Source organism: Vulpes vulpes, chromosome 4 (assembly GCF_048418805.1).
Source record: "Vulpes vulpes isolate BD-2025 chromosome 4, VulVul3, whole genome shotgun sequence".
Taxonomy (NCBI): domain Eukaryota; kingdom Metazoa; phylum Chordata; class Mammalia; order Carnivora; family Canidae; genus Vulpes; species Vulpes vulpes.
In genome coordinates this window covers 68,661,920-68,675,244 of record NC_132783.1, presented here as the reverse complement: position 1 = coordinate 68,675,244, position 13,325 = coordinate 68,661,920, and the positions used below count along the sequence as shown (strand labels likewise).

Genomic DNA, 13,325 nt, shown 5'->3' with positions numbered 1-13,325 from the left:
GCTTGACACTCCATGGCCAGAAGCTCCACCCAAGCTGGGGCCGATCTCAAGACCTTCCCTAACTGCTTCTCATTGCAGAGGACAGATAATTGAGCTGTATCTTTAAGGCTGTTTGACAGTGGCACGCCCCAAGAGAACCCTAGCATTTTCTATTAGGAATCTATCTGCACCCAAAACAACTCCAAGTGGATGTAGAATCTAAATTGAAGCAGTGTTCTTGCTGTCTAAGTGCAAGTTCAGGACAATCTCCTCTATCTAACCAGCAAAGTTCTGAAAGTTTGATTACATACTAAGTGAGTGAAGACGTGGGGCAACAGCCCCTCCTATATAACTGGTGAAACTGTAAATTGGTCATACTTCCAAGGACAGCAGTTTGACAGTATCTACCAAAATGCTAAATGCATATACTCTTCGACCCAGCTCTTCTACTATTCCACAGGGTGTTTTTCTCTTGCTTCTGTCATAGATTACCACAAATTTAGTGCTCAAAATAACACAGGTTTATTATCTCATGGTTGTGTAGCTTAGAGAGTTAAAAGGCTCATCTAGTTTCTTGCTTCCAGGACCCACAAGGCTGAAACCAAGGAGTTGATGGCCTGACTCTTCTGGAGAGTCTTGGGGAAGAATACATTACCAGGCTCATTCTGATTGTTGGTAGAATTCAGTCCGCTCAGTCATAGCATTGAAGTCCCCCTTCCTTTGTTGGCTGTTGGCCAGGGCTTCTAGAAGCTGCCAGATTCCCTGGCTCTTGGTTCCCTCCGTCTTTAAAGCCAATAATGGTGGACTGAGTCCTTCTCAAGATTCAAATCTTTCTGTCAACCTCTCATCTCTCCTGCCTCTAGGTGGAAATAGTTCTGTGCTTTTAATGGCTCATATGATTAAACGGTATGCCTAGGATAACCTTTCTTTCTTAAGGTTCACAATCATAATCACATCTGCAAAGTCCCTTTCACCAGGGGACGTAGCATTTTCACCAGCTCAAGGAATTAGAGCATGAACAACTTGAGGGAGAGCCAGTCTGCTTGCCACAGCCTCACTTGCACAAAATGATGTAGCTACAAGAAGTTCATTGCAGCATTGTTATAATAGTAAAATAATGGAAACAGCCTAAATGTGAGTCAGTAGGCAGTAGGTTATAAATTATGGCTGATACAATGAACTATGCTCTGCAGTTGTTTAAAAGAATAAACTGATATGGAAAGATCACATTCTTGTCTTTGGTGCAAAAAAGGTGAGTATAAATGTTACTATTTGAAGAAAGAAAAAATATATATCTATGTTCTGTATGTGTATGATATATGTGCATGTGTGTATATAAATGTATAAATGCCCTGCAGTATTTTTTTTAAAGATACATAAGTCTATTGACAGTCGTAGCCTCCAGAGGAGTCTGGAGAGTAGAGCAGGGTGAGGGCACTGGGCTGGGCGGAGGCTGTCTACATTCCCAACCCAGCTCTGTCCCTTGTCGTCTAACTCAGAGAAGATAATCTCTCCTGGCTTTATCTCTTCATCTGTTCATTTTTTTAACCGTAATCTCTCTGTGCCTCACATCCTCCTCTGTAAATGGGAATGGTCATAGTAGCATCTCTCTCTTGAGTTGTAAGGATCAAATGAATTAGTATATGTAATGGTTTAGAGCAGGGTCCAGTACAGAGTAAATGCCATGTCAGTATTTGCTATCATGACCTGGTCAAAAACAAGTAAATTGTAATAATAAATTATATAAAGTATAAGAAATTGTATTGTACATTATAATATAGAAATATGAAATATAATTAAGTTGTATTATAAAAAATAATAAATATATTATATATTATAATAAATGATGATAAATAGAGGATGGGGGGACCCTGCACCACATTACTAACCTGGCAACTCCCATGTGGAACTTCCAGGCCATCCCTGCTAGTGCACCTCTCAGAGCAAGGGTCTGGAGAGGGCAGGGACTTGCCTCAGTCACTCTGGGAGTGGAAGGGGTGGTGGGCGGCTCCAGCTCTGGTGGTCCATCCCATGCCCTGTCGGTGGCAGGTGCAGGCACCCAAGAGGCAGTGAGTCCTACTCTGTCGCTTCCCATCCATGAGGGCTTTCCTGGGGCTTCAGGAGCTGTAATAACAATTTTTTTTTAATTTTTTTATTTATTTATGATAGTCACAGAGAGAGAGAGAGAGAGGCAGAGACACAGGCGGAGGGAGAAGCAGGCTGGGAGCCCGATGTGGGATTCGATCCCGGGTCTCCAGGATCGCGCCCTGAGCCAAAGGCAGGCGCCAAACCGCTGCGCCACCCAGGGATCCCTGTAATAACAATTTTTAGAGGAGGACATGTCAAGCCAGCATCTTTTCTGCTTTTCTTCAAGTGTTCCCCTTGCAGGGCTCCAGATCTCTGGGCGTGCAGGCCAGACCTATCTGAAGTGGGCCTGCAACCTCTCTCTCTGTCTTCTTTTGAGCTGTGAAATGGGTAAATTAAGACAGAGCAGTTTCACTGGAAGAACCTGAGTCACTCGGGCCATGTGCTATTTTCTGAAGCTCTGGGAAGTAGTGTCAGAGAAACACCAGAACGTCTTCAGAAGCAGCTCTCACCGACTGCCAGGGGAAGTCCTGCACCACTGACGAGTTACGGGAAAATCCAGACATTCCCATGATGGACCAAAAGGGAAGGCAGGGGAAAGGAAATAGGGAATTTGTACTAAATGGCCTCACTTGGAGCGGACACTTGAATCCTGGCGATTCTTTCTCAGCCCTCCTCCTGCCAAAGGGAAAAAAGGAAAGAAGCAGTGAAAATCCCCTTCTCCTCTCTCTTTGTCCTGATTTCTTATTTTTCCTTCTAAACATCCAGCATATGGGTCGGGCTGCCCCCAGAAGTCCCCACCTTCCTCTCAGGAGCTGAAACCCTTTTGGGGCAATGAGGCAATGGAGTAAAAGTGGAAGGACCTCAGGCGGCGGGTGGTCCAGGGACCAGCCTGGCGAGGATGCCCGTGCCGCAGAGGCTGTGACTGTCCTCACAAAAGTAGACGTGCCCATCCAGCGTGCAGGATTGCCGCTCCCTGGTTTTCTCTCTCTCTCCTTCTCTCTTGGCTACATCTTCGATTTCGGCCTGTGGTGAATTATTTACTCGGAGCAGAGCTAGGAGAGCGCAAGTTGTAGAGAGCCCAGCGGGAGCAATGAGGAAGCCAGGGCATGAGCCGTGTGGGGTGCTTCGGCAGCTGGCAGGCAGAGCACGAGGGGCTTCAGAGATCGCTCCCAGGTAGCACCTAAGTCAACAGGTATTTGCCCAAATGAGGCTCTTATAACGCAGCCAGCGCGGAGCCCGACATGCCAGGATGTGCCCCGGGCCAAATCCTGGGGAGCCACGTGCCAGTCAGGCCAGCAGGAGCTCTGTCTCCCCATCTGGACGCTCACTCCCGCTTGGTGACACCTGCCCCTGCCGGGAGAGGGAGGAGAGAGCCGCCGGTCCCCTGGTTTCTCAATTGCTCACAAGGCCTTGCTCCGGCTTCTCCGGCTTCTCCGGGGCGAGGTGGGAAACCCTGGAGCCTGTGCTAAGAGCCCAGTGGGTTCCTGAGGACATCGACCTACACCTGTCCCAGCACCTGCACAGGTAACAAGCCTTGGCCCGCGGGCCGCCCCCAGCGCCTTCTGAAAGAGTCAAGGCGACTTCCAAAACCTCTCCTGCCTTATGGGCCACAAGAGAGACTGCTGCTTCCTTTGAGGAATCAGCCACGGCCTATGCTATTTTTGGTCCCATTTTCAGGGTCTGCCTAACATGAGGTAAAGCACTACTGTTTATCCTGGGGTTTTCAGCTGTTTTCCCTGGAAGCCGTGCACTGTGCACGAGCTGGAAGCAGGAAGCGGAGTGAGCCAGGGGAGAGGGCAGGCCCCTGGCCACACAGACCCCGCCGCTCTGGCTCCAGGCAAGTGGGGGGGGGGGGGGGGTCCGGCCTGGGAGCTGACACTCAGAGAGCTGTTTTACTTTTGTGTTTGCATTTCACAACCGGTCACTTTTGATGGACTAGAGAGATACAGTTTATGAAAAAGAACACAGACTTGCCCTGGAGTGACTCTGGTTACAGTTGTCGTGGAACCGGACGAGCTGTGCGCAAATCCCAGCTGGCCCGTTTGCTCTGTGTCTGCTTCACTTAACGCACACAGACTCTTCGGACTTCCCAGCGGCCCTGCAAGGCAGGCGCTGTATGCGTCCTCCTCCTATGGGCTGAACGCCAGGCTTAGGGAGCTGACTTGCTCAGGATCACACGGTTGGGAAGGGCCTGAGCAGGAATTTGATACCAGACAGTCTGATTCCAGAATGAAGTGATCGTAACTGGAACGGGTCCAGTAGAGGTACAGTTATGAACACACCCCTGCCTTCGTCTGCTGGGGCGGCCAGAACAAAGTAGCACAGACTGAGAGGCTTAAACAAACATTTATTTTCTCACAGTTCTGGAGGCTGTTGGTCTAAGATCAAGGTGTTGGTAGGGTTGGTTTCTCCAGAGGCCAATCCGCTCGGCATGCAGACGGCCACTCTCTTGATGTGTCCTCACATGGCCTCTCCTCTGTGTACACACATCCCCAGGGTCTCTCTGCATGTCCTGATTTCCCCTCCTTGTAAGGACACCAGTCAGACTAGATCAGGACCCACTGTAAGGGCCTCCTTTTACCTTAATTACCTCTTTCAAGACCCTATCTCTGAATAGAGTCTCATTCTGAGGCACTGGGGGGTTAGGACTTCAACATAGGAATGTGGGTGGATATGACTCAGCCCATAGCACCCAGACATCTCAAATGAGGAGACTGAGGCACAGAGGGGTTAAATCGTACAGAAAGTAGGACCAGCATTTGGACCTGGGCAGACCAGTTGCAAGGTCCCACTGTCAACCTCTACTCCACTCTATTTGCCAGCCTCTTGTGCTGGGTCACTCCATCCCTCTATGTTTTGAGGCCATGATACTGGATGTTAGAAAATGAAGGTGCTGGACTTCCAAGAACTGGTAGAGGCTAACATCAGACCCCATATCCAAGGCAAGAACAAAAAGGTACATCAGGAGAAATGTCTGATGAAAGGTCTTAGAATAAGTCCGCAGGAAAAAAAGAGGTTTCCAGAAAGCAAACTCTCTGGGTTACACCCTCCAATGGGACCAGTGTATCCAGACCCTGAGACCTGGTCCCATTAAGAGCTCAGGCCTGGAGTCAGACAGTGTGGGTTTATAGGTGGTTCAGACAAGCACCTCGAATACTCTGAGCCTTCATCCCCTCAGTGAGGGAGATGCACAAGGCTGATGGTGAGTATGATGGGAGATAACGCGCATTCCAAGCACTTTGCACAACACTGGGCACAGGGTGAGCTGTCAACAACCCAGCCCAGGCTGTCCTGAGTATGAGGGCACCTCGCAGTGGTGCAGCAGGAGGAGCTGTGAGAGAGCCCAGAGAGCCCTGTCGGCAAGGAAGCGACCTCAGGCAGCAGCCCGGGGGCCCTAATCTGAACCACGTCTCTCCCCCACCCCAGGAGCAAGGAGACTGGAGGGCGATTCTATCCCTGCTTCTCTCCTCCCCCGGTTTGCAGGCAGAGCCAACTATGCTGAGAGGCTTAAAATTCCAGACTGATTTCTTCTCTCCAGCGGTTTGCAAAAGCTGTGAGCCTGAAAAGAAAGTCAAACTTTGACCGGGGAGGGGGCGGGTAAGTAGGCCATGGAAGTGGGGGGGGGGGGGGGGCGTCCATGTAAGTTTCTAGACAAAGCCCCAGGTGGCATAGGCTGTGTCAAGGCTTTACTGCTGCTCTGAGGGGACAACAAGATTGCCTTGGCCTGGAGCCAAACTAATCCTGGTTTCCTGCCTCAGGATCTCAGGGGCAAGAACAAGCCTCTGTTCCATGGGAGAGAAGGAGGCAACCCCAGGAATCCTTTCACCAAGAATTGGGAAGCCTGATGGGAACTCGCTCTCCCCCAGATGGGGCAAGAAGCATCCTGGGCTCTGGGCACAGCCAGGTCTTTACCCAATGATATCTGTGGCCCAGGGTGGGCCCTTTATCTCCTTAAAAGTGCCTTTCCTTGGGGTGCCTGGGTGGCTCAGTCAGTTAAGCATCTGCCTTTGGCTCAGGTCAAGATCCCAGGGTCCTGGGATTGAGCCCCACATCGGGCTCCCTCCTCAGTGGGGATCTGTTTCTCCCTCTGCCCTCCCCTACTCCTACTGGTGCTCTCTCTCTCTTTAATAAATAAATAATTTTTTTTAAAGTGCCTCTCCTCATCTAGAAAGCCAGTCTGCCATGGTCAATATTGCCTACACCTCCAATGTCCAGAGGACTAGATCAAGTATGTGCATAACTATGTGCAAAAGTAACCGAAAGGTACTCCACAGAACCCAAGATGCTCTTGAGCATCCTCCAAGAAAGCAGCCTTGCTGGCTGGACTCCCCCATGGAGCCCAGTGCAGGTTAGAGAGACCCAAATGATTGATGCTGCCTGGAATAATCAGAAAATATATTTGTAGTAAGCTCTGGGCATTTCCCTTCATCCTCCCCATAGGAGGTGGGTAAAAAATCATGACATGAGATAAGATGATTATAATCGTAAGCTCCATGAAATGAACACATTAGCTGTTTGTGGAGAAGCAATGAGATCTAAGACCATGCTGGTTACTGCAGAGGGGTCCAGGTAAAGGCAGCTTTCGCTATACCCACTTGCTCATTCTTGCCTTTATTCAGTTCAACAAGCATCTACTTAGTACCTGTGGCCGAACACTGGTAATCTCAGTCATGGTCTTTCTCAAGATTCATCTCTGCCCTGGTTCTACCATAAGCACAAGGTGAAGAAGAGAATCATTAACCTCAACTGTTACTACTATCCCCTGCCTAGCATCACCCCTGACACGTGGTGGACCTGAGACACGGTGCCCTTTTTGCTGGAGTCTCATTATAGGCTCAGACTGACTTGGCATCAATACTGACCCAGAAACTGAAAGGCACATGGGTGCCCCAGCTCTCTCCTCACCTCTGCCATGGCCTGCCTGGGCCCACTTTGCTTCTCCCTCTGTCCTGTTCCTTCAGGTGTCTCAGAGTGGAACAGGTGCAAGACCATGTATGCTTTCCTTAGAGCATAATTCCAGGGAAGTGTTATCATAATGGACTAGCATTTTCTTTCTTCTCTTTTGCTAACTGTTCCCCTACCAGTTCCCTGACAAGGGGCAAGTAGGGGGAAAGCTCTCTGCTCACCACACACACCATGCTGAATTTCCTGCCCCCTGCGCCCCCCACCCCCGCTCCCCAGGTTGCAGAGCATCTCAAATACAACAGTGAGGAGCCATTGAAAGGATCCGGGCTGGGCAGCTGTATTTTGTGAAGGTGACTCTGCGGTTCAGGACAGATGGATCAGGGTGGGGAAGGTTGGAGGCGGGTGATAGTGACATCTGGAGGCTGCTGCTTTGTCTAAGGGAGACACGGTGAAGACTTGAACTCTGGAAAAACCAAATGGAATGAAAAGACAGGAAGACATGTGGGAGGTAGACTACCAGGGATCGCCAATGGCCTGCACTTGGCAGGTTCAGGTGAGGCAAGATTACAGATGATGCTACGGTTTTGGGGCTGGGTGAGCAAGAGGATGTTCGTGCTATTAGCTGAGTAAGGAAGGAAAGGGGAGGAACATGTGTGCACGCGTGTGTGTGTGTGTGTGTGTGTGTGTGTGTGTGTGTGTGTTGGGGAGGTGGCTGCTGAGGCAGACACGTTCAGCTGGGTACCTTGAGTTAGAACAGTTCCCTGCTACTGCTGTAGCAGATAGACAGGTTGGACAGTCAACCTGGGGCCTCTGGTTCACAACACTCGGCAAGAGGTCAAGCCACAGACTGAGATGGGAAAGATGGGGGAGGCCAACATCACGGAGCCTCAGAAATGGCCATGGAAAGTTCTGCGCCTGGCCTGGCAAGCCCCTCCCTCGGCCGACCACCCATGAGGGAAACTCACGGGGAGGTCCTAGTGTCAGTAAAGGGTGCTCTGATGTGCTGTGTTCTCAGACTAAAATCATTTCTGCTCCCCATGGATATTTGTCCTCCAGATAGTCATGCTCAGTGTTCTGGGGTTTTCCTCCGTACTCCAGTGTGAAACTGTAACTCTAGATCATGAAACCTCTTTCAGGGAGACTCTTTGGAAGAATAATGAATTATCATGAGGGTTTTTCCACATGGCAGGGAACCAAGATCCATCAGCAAATCCTAAAAGGAGGCAGGTAGGAGGCAGATAGAATACTGAGCTTTGCCAGAAGTGGCCAAGGCATGCTGGGAGTTCCTATTTCTTTCCAGTGGCTGGTGATCACCCAGAGCGTTTGTCTACATCCGGCCTCAGATAACAATATGAATCATCTTCTCTTCCTCCTCTGTGGTGTGAGCAGATTGCTGGAGGGAGATTGCAGGGGCTTTGCTTTCTTTTCTGCAGGTGTGCGGAGAAGTGAAGGTCACCCCTCCCTTGGAGAAGCCAGTGCTGGCTCCCAACCCGCCCTCAGGACTGCTCGTTGTCATTGGCTGCCAGCCCCTGGGCTGCCACCCCTTCCTCGGGGTGGCCTGTGTCCTCCCACGCTTCCCCACAGCAGCCCCCATTGTATCCATCTGTGCACACTGCGGGGAGAAGCAGCCCAGCCTGGGTGACTTACAGCACAGGTTCATAGTGTCCCACCTGAGCCGTAGGTGCGGGCAGGGCTGGTTCCACCCCCAGGGCCGAGCAGCAGACCCCCTGCCAGCCTCGGGGACTTGCAGGAGGCTTCAGTGCTCCTTGGCTGTGGAAGCATCATCCCATCCCTGCCTCATTTCACGTGGCGCTCTCCAAGTGTGCCTGTCTGTGTCCCAGTTCCCCTGTTATAAGGACACCAGGCCTGCTGGATTAGGGCCCAGTTTCCTCCAGTGTGACCTCGTCATAATTACATCCTCTCTCACCCTATTTCCAGAAAGGGTCACACTCTGACACTCCAAGGTACTGATGGCTATGCCTTCAGCATATGAATTTGGGGGTGACACAGTTTAACCCAAAGCATCCCTCCTCTCTCTCTATCAAAACCTTTTCAGAAAGCCCTAGTTCCCAGAGGAATAAGTGGCTGCTAAGTCATAATGCCTGGCCCCCACGTCCTGGCCTCACAAAAGAGCATCAGAACCCTCAGCTTCTCGAGGAAGCTCCCAGTGGGAAAGTTAGGCACCCATCAGGGCCTATCTGAGCTCTGGGCTCCCTGGAGCACCAGAGACCTACGGCACCAGATCATTGCCAGCTGACCTCGCTGAGCCAAAGACCACCGGATTCATTCTCCTTCCCTTCTCTGAAGACAGTAGATACAGGACCCCTGAGAATCAATGGTTTTTGTGTCCAGGATGTTTTCCCTGGAGAGAATTCAGTCAATCCTGGGTTCAGGTGTTTACTTCTCTACCCACCTAAAACACTCCTTTGATTAAATATTACTCAAAGAACACTAGGAGCTTTGGTCCGTGTAGAAGAACAAATATTCTGGTTTTGGCACTCTGCTAATAAAATTCTTTTCCTTTGTCTTTCTGAATTGCCTTCTTGCTTGACACCCTTCTCAGACCCCTCATCCATGACATTTTGGAAGGACACCCTGCTGGTTCAGGGCAAGGAGCTGGTGTGTCTCAGACTCCCAGAGGCCTATCTGTGGAGACATGCCACACGTGATGCCCTGTGGAGGCCTCCACCAAGGGGAGTCATGACCAGGTGCGTATGATAACCAATACCATGTTTGGCCCAGGCCCCACAGGGTTTGCCACCTGGGCCTTGTTGGAAATTTCTAAGCAGGGTGAGACCAGTTTCCTGGTGCCCCCTTCCCTCTAGCTCACCTTCTCCAAAGAGAGTTCTGAATTATCACTGGGGAAGGAGGATTTCGGGGTGGGACCAGCCTGGATGGGAAGAGCTGGGGATTCATCTTGAAGCCGCATTTGCATCCAAACACAGTGGTGTTTGTTTAAAGAATATTCTCTTCTGGATGATAGGTGATCAGGAGCCCTTGCCCACAAGAACTTTGGTGGAGTTTCAGACCACTCCTCAAATGAGGGACCCAGTCTCATTCTCCAGCTCTTCCTAGAGGAGTCACACCTGTTTCCCACAGTCAGGCTGGTCACTTGTACCCCCCTCCCCGACATTTGTGTGCCACACCCAGGCTATGCCTAAGGCTATGGACTTGCCGTAGAAGGATAATTCCCCGGATCCTAGCTGAAGGAACTCCTCCCTTCCAAGAGGAAATGCCTTCTACATCTTTACTTCTCAGCTCCCAAAGTGCTTGACTCTTGCATCATAATCTCTTGGTCTGGTTTTGTCCAGTTTAGATTTGTCATTGGCCTCTTACTTCTGCTGCCAGGGACCCTGCAGGATGTGGTCTGTGAGCACCATACTCCACACACAAGAGCCAAAGGAGCACGAGCTGGCCTGTTGAAAGCTGGGGGACTGCTGACCCATCCACCACAGCTCTCTGAGACTCACACTCAGGGACCCCAGGCACCCCCCATCTTCTTGAGTGTCGAAAGGGGATCAGAAAAATTTCCACTTCACATCACTGGGACGATGCGACAGGGCTGTCCACACAGCAGGCAGCCTGCCATGTCACCGAATCTTGGTCATTGCTAATGTGACCACCACAGTTTGTGCAGCTCACACCATAAATGCAACGTGCCACAGCCTCAGAGAATAGTGGCTTCCAAGAACCTGCAATTCTGGTGGGAGTGACTTCATCAGAGTTCCCTGCAAGGCAGATCCTGAGGCAAGTATGTGAGTGAGGTGGCTTATTTGGGTGTTGACCCAAAGAGAGGGAGATGGAAAGGAAGGATGGGCTGACTCTGTGGCTTCAATCTGTCAGACTCTGTCAAAAGAATGCCTCCTGGAGCTTTCGTTCTGAAGGACGTAGGACGGGAACTTTACCCACTAATCCACTTCCCCATCAAAGGTGGCTCCTTGGGGCTTCGAATCCCCTGGACCTCTCAGGTGTCAGACTCAGAGCATTAGTAAAGGTCCTGGGGTAGAAAGCAGAAGGACTTGGCAATGGGCCTGTAGCAATGCTAATTGCTGGAAGTAAGTCTAAACTCATGGCCGCAAAATTCGGGGGTAAGCCGGGAGATGTGGGGGGCCTTCCAGTGGCATCTGCTATGGGGAACAAGACTGGAAAATGGGGCCAGCAGACCCACAGAGGCTATGCAGGTGTATGTGCACATGTTTTCACTTCTTTATTTCGGTTTCTTTCCTTGTGTTGCTTTGCAAAAGTAATATATGCTCATGGTAAGATTCAAATAATTTATAAAGTTGTCAAATGAAAAGTAAATAAAAGCACCTGTCTTACCTAAACCTTGATTCCCACTCTCTAGAAGTAATGTCATGTTAAGTTTTCTCATGTTCCTCTATTAGTATTCTTTTTTTTTTGTCTCTTAGTATTCTATACACATTTAAACACAAATACCCATTTTACCCAATTTCACTTTCCCCAAAATGAATCCCAAGCATGCATACTGCTTTTTCATGAAAGAGATTGTTCCATAATCCACAGTATAGATCTAGCTCATTCTTCTTAATATTTGAACAGGAATCCATTGTGTGGTGGTGCCTTAATGTACATACTGTCTTCTACTAATAGATTTTAGGTTGTTTCCAGAATTTGCTATGATAAACAAGGCTGTAGGGATCATTCTTACGTGTTTTGCTTGCTTCTTCAAACATACCTGTAGAGTAAGATCTTTGAAATTGTTTCATGAAAGTCATATGTATTTAAAACTATAACATTTACTTATAATTTTGGTGGAGATTGCTAACTGGCTCTGCAAACACAGTATATCAATTCACATTCCCACCAACAGGGTGCAAAAATGTGGGTTTCCTCACACCCTGCCATGCTAAGAATTATCCAGTGTTTTCAGTGTTGCCAATTTGTTGTATAAAAACAATCACATCTGGTTGCTTCAATGGTGTAGTAGTAAGGATGAACATCTTTCCATGTGACTATTGATGATCTGTATTTTTTAATCTGTATTTTTTTAAAGTAAAACTGCCTTTGCCTTAATTTCCCCAGTACTGTTCATATTTTTCTTACTGATTTTAGAAGAGTTCTTTGCATGTTAATAGGGTTTCAAGGATTGAATCACCAATGTGAGAATTCTATTTAGATTCTTTATGTCAGATTTTCCCTGACCTGGTTTATAATCTGAGTCACCCAGGAAGTTTGATAAAGTACACACTCCTGGACTCCACCCCAGAATTCTGGATCCAGTGTGTCTGGGTTGCGGTCCAAATATCTGCATGCTTTTTTTTTAAGCTCCCCAGGTGATGCTGATGATCAGATTACTCAGCATCTGGCTTAAAGACAGCTGAATTTATTACCCTCGGGTTTACCTTTTTGTAAGGCAGGTTCCCACCTCCCTGAAACAGAGGTAAGCGACTTCAAGTTTCAGGTCCCTGGATCCATTAACGATGGCCCTTTCCAAGTGTGTTCTCACAAAGGCTCAGAGGATAGGAGAACAGAGACTCGGCACAGCTGACCCTGACTCCCAATTGACCTTAGGAGAGCATTGCCCGAGGCCAGGAGAGGCAGCAGGCACCCCGGCTCCCAACTCATGGCCAGGCAGGTCAGGTGCTGAACTCTGCCAGCGCTAAGCCTCTCCCCAGAGGGTAGTGATCCGATTGCTTGCTTTGGGTGGAATTAGGGTGTGGCACACTTTTTCTGTTTGGTTAGCTGGTTTCCTTAAGGTACCCTTTGCTTGCCCTCCTCCCAAGCAGTGGAAGGCTGACTCATTCTCCTGAGCTTGATTGACATGAGCTTCTTCCCACCCACTATCCAGAGCCAAGGTCAGCTCTCCCTGATTAGACCAAGTATTCTGGGGCTTGAGAGCAAAGCGAGTTCCCTCAATGAAGCAGGGAATCTTTCTTCTTGTTTTTATGTCATTGTTATCAGGCTTTGCATGCCTCCCATGTGAGTGTGAGTTGCAAAAATTGATTAAATTCAGCTGTTTGTAACTCAGAATTCATTTTCCCATGGAGACCCTACTTGGATGAAAGTTAACTGCCAGCATAGTGTTTATTTAATAAAGTCCATTTTGTCAGTGGTGGAAGTCTGTATTATGTGAATGGAGGGCTCAGTCCTTGGAATTCCCCCTGAGATTTAGGTGGGGATCCATGCTCTAATAAAGACAGCCAGAAAGAAAATAGCAAGCACAACACAGTTTATCAGAGCGAAAATACACTCTCAAGGTGGAAGAGTGAGAATGTTCCTCTAGGTGGAACCAGCCCCTATGTTGTTCTGGGATTGGATATTACTGAGTCTCTCTAGGCTGAGAGGAGCTGTGAATGTAGAGTGCGTGATATCTAACGGAGGATGTTTCCAGT

The 13,325-nt window shown here is 49.1% G+C and overlaps 1 long non-coding RNA gene across 2 annotated transcripts; it reads left to right on the top strand.

Moving 5' to 3' along the window:
* Positions 1-3,150: 3,150 nt before the first annotated feature.
* On the top strand, positions 3,151-13,046 carry LOC140598450 (uncharacterized). 2 transcript variants are annotated; one of them, XR_012000880.1, is made up of 3 exons: positions 3,151-3,591; positions 9,536-9,680; positions 10,321-13,046. It is a non-coding gene; the product is annotated as an uncharacterized lncRNA (long non-coding RNA). The 2 variants fall into 2 exon arrangements; XR_012000881.1 differs by lacking the exon at positions 3,151-3,591 and having other exon boundaries at positions 9,469-9,680; positions 10,284-11,297.
* The last annotated feature ends 279 nt before the right edge of the window (positions 13,047-13,325 follow it).